Raw genomic sequence first — 3618 nt, 5'->3', positions numbered from 1 at the left:
TTGGTATCAGGATAATATTTGCTCCCAGGAATGACCTTGGAAGTATTCCTCCCCTTTCAATTTCATTAACAAGTTTGAAGAGTAGTGACATTAGATCTTCTGTAAATTTCTGGTAGAATTCAGCCATGAATCTAATAGGATCTGGGCTTATTTTGTAGGTAATTTTAAGTACATTTTCAATTTTGCTGACTGATACTGTTCATTTAGAATGTTTATGTCTTCTTGGTTCAGCTTTGGTAATTCATATGTATTTAGGAACCTCTCCATTTCTTCTGTGTTTTCCATCTTATTAGAGTAAAAGTTCTCAAAGTAGGTAATGATGATCATCTGGATTTCCACAGAATCTATTGTGATTTCACCATTTTTCATTCCTAATTGCATGAATTTCAGTTTTTTCTTTCCATGTTTTGATAATGTTGGATAAGTGTTATCAATTTTTCTTAATCTTTTGAGGAACCAACTCTTTGATTCATTGATTCTTTATATTGTTTTCTTAGTCTCAATTGCATTAATTTCTGCTCTAATCTGTATAATTTCATGTGAGCTTTGGGGTTGACTTGTTCTTGTTTTTTTAGAAGTCTGAGTTTCAACATTAGGTTGTTTATTTGAGGTTGCTCTGTTTTCCAGATGTGAGAGTTCACTGCTATGAATTTCCCTCTTAGGACTGCTTTCATTTTGTCTCATAAGTCGTGGTATGTTGTGTCGGCATTGTCATTTAATTGTAGATACTGTTTAATATCCTCTGTGACCTGTTGCTTGTTCAGGAGGGTGTTGTTTAATTTCCATGTGTTTATGGAATGTTAGTGGTTTCCTTTGCCATTGATTTCCATTTTCATTGCATTATGGTCAGGCTTACACATTCTCTGGTAGCTCATCTTGGTACTTCTGGCATTGGCTGTTGTGCATAATGTTCTATGAATATACTTGCACAAATTCCTCTTTGAGAATTTGATCTCCATTCTCTTGAGTGGACTAGATATTTTAATTAATTTGTTAATTAATGAATGTATTTTCTGGTAGCAGTACTACCTTAATTTCCTACCAATGGTGCTAGAAACCTCCATGTTTGCCCAACCACACCATTACTTTCTCTGGTCTCCCAAAGCTTTGTCTTGGGCTGGTTCATTGGGTCCCATTGATCTTCATATCTATCCACTGTGCTCCAATCCTTTTTCTCTCATTCTTCAGGCTTGACAGTTTCCATTGTTCTATTCTCAAGTTTTCTGGTTCATTCTTTTTTTTCTAAGACTTCAATTTATTCAGCCAAACCGTTTATTTACACAATCAGGACTGTTGGTTTGATTTTGTCAATGAAACAAATACAAGCTGAACAGAGACAAACTGAACTGTGTACACCTGTGTCATCTGAGCTGACTGGCCATCTCCTTACCTGCATCAGTATCACCAAGAGCAGCGCCACATGGACACTGACTAACAGCACACCACACAGGTCAGTAAAACCCAGGAAATGTCCAGTACAATAACAAAAGTCAGCAGAACCAACATTGTGATGCTTTACACAGAGTATAACTCTGAAGTCAGTGGAGCAGATAAGTAAAAACCTTATCAGACCAACCACAGTTTCACAGTGATCTCTTTCGCAAACCACAGTACAGAGTCCAAACAGATGAAAAATATATCACTTTCTTTAGAAGACAGCAATGATCTGATAAGGATTTGACAATGGAAGTTAAGGGGGGAAATAAAAGGGATTGCAGAGCATAGCCCCTATTAGAACAAGCTAACTTACCAGATTTTCCAAATTTTAAAAAAATAAATAAATAAAACAAAAGAAACACTTCTACATGAAGCTACCATAAAAAGTCCTTCCATTTTTCTTTGTAAAAAGGTCAGAGCTTGCAGTTTAATCTTGGGACTTTAATATGGACAGTTTTGACCTGGACTTTCCCTTGCCCGGGATAATTTTTTGTTCTTTTTGCTTCTGTTGCCATTCTTGCTCTAGTTTCATCCTTTCCTCATGAATCTTTCTTTGTTCTTAAACAATTCTCAACTGTTCTTTAGCCAGTTTCACTTGCGCTTCTGCAATTTTTCGGTTATTTTCTTCTAGTATTCGCTCTAGCTCCTCATGTTTTGCACGTTCTTCCTCCTCTCTAGCTTCTTGTGCTGTGAGCTCAGCTTGTCTCTGTCGCTGGAGTTCTTCCAGGAACTGCTTTTCCATGATACTTTGGCTTCCTCCATCCTTCCGAGAGAACTTCTCGCTCAATTTCATCCTTCCTTTTCTCCAATTCTTCCTCCACCCTTTTTGCCACCAATTTTTCCACTTTTCATGTTGTTTCTTCCTCAATTAGTTTTTCTTCTGTTTCCTGCTGCCGAATCTTTCTTGTCCAGGCTACTGTACTTGCTAACTGCGCGCCTGAAGACATCCATGCAGTTGGGCGGGGGTGAGGCGCATTCCCAGGGACGCTGCTGAGGGGGTGGAGAGTGAGCGGGAGCTGGAGCTGGAGCGCCTGAACTTCTTGTGCTTGTTGCTCTTGCTGTGCTTGGAGCTTCGCATCCTTCCCTGATGCACCTAGGACCGCCGGCCTCTGGTCCCTGGCGCGCACCCCTCGCTGCTGCCCAGACGCGAGCTGGCTGACCCGCAGAGGTCCCGATGTCCAAGTCTCATCACAGCCTGCAGGCTGCCTCTGAAGGGAAGGCTGGAACGCAAGGAGTCCTGGTTCATTCTGCTGTGTGCTCTGCTTTGGATTTCCAGAAGGACTCTTTCTGGGGGGCACTGTACTTTTCATTTGTGGACTTTCTGAATTTTGATGCTTTCTCTTTCTTTTCATTTCCAGTTTCTTCACACCTTCATCCCCTCTTATCCATGGCGTGGCCTTCTACAGCTGCAAATACTTAGTGTCTACTGTGGTTCCATCATTTCAAATGGAATAGTCCAGAAATAACAATTTGTACATTTTAAATATCCCTGACTGTGGTATTTTTAGCAGAACTTTATTTTTAAAAATGGGACTCAAGTTGTAGCTTCATTTTAAAAAATGAATGCAAAATCAAAGTTTACAGTATACAATGATAAACTAATTACAGAAAAAGATTTAAATACAAGAACTCCCTTTCAAACATAAAGTTTCCCTGACCATGGTATAATTGTTCTATTGGAGTATGAATCATCTTCCCAGTATCTTCCTGAGCCTGCTTGACTATTAACTAGTGTCAGCCACGTGCCCCAGCAGCACACACACTGGACACTGGGTTTGGTGCCCCCGATGGTTGGTGTGGGGCGCACTACTCCTGAATGAGTGGATTCTCTACTTTGATTTCCTGACCTCCTTCTCTCCCTTCAATTCTCTGGAAACCTTAAAGATCAGTGTTTGAAAGTGTTGGTCTGGTAGATCTTCCAGCAGGTCTCGGTCAGGATTTCTTCCTGTTGGTTCCTTTAGTTTTCATTTGCATAGGTCATACGCTCTTGTATCTTTATAGATCTTGTTAGTTTGGTGAAAAGTACACATTTAATTCTGAAATCGGGAACTGCATCTGTCCCCTTCCTTTGGTTGGCGGTTTGTCCCCTGTTTCTCGTGGTTGTAGCTTTCTTGCTTTAGGGCTTCTGTGTCCTGGGCACCAGGCGAGGTGTGGGCAGCCTCTCCCAGGTCTTCCCCAATC

General features: G+C 40.7%; 1 pseudogene; it reads right to left on the bottom strand.

Moving 5' to 3' along the window:
• Window positions 1-1864: 1864 nt before the first annotated feature.
• LOC106007723 (uncharacterized) lies at window positions 1865-2515 on the bottom strand (annotated as a pseudogene).
• Between the last annotated feature and the right edge of the window lie 1103 nt (window positions 2516-3618).

This window comes from Heterocephalus glaber, unplaced genomic scaffold (assembly GCF_053883595.1).
Source record: "Heterocephalus glaber isolate CG9 unplaced genomic scaffold, H.glaber_assembly_v1.0 deba00001673, whole genome shotgun sequence".
NCBI classification, from domain to species: Eukaryota; Metazoa; Chordata; class Mammalia; order Rodentia; family Bathyergidae; genus Heterocephalus; species Heterocephalus glaber.
Note: the sequence above shows the minus strand (reverse complement) of the source record. Positions and strands in the feature narration are given on the sequence as shown.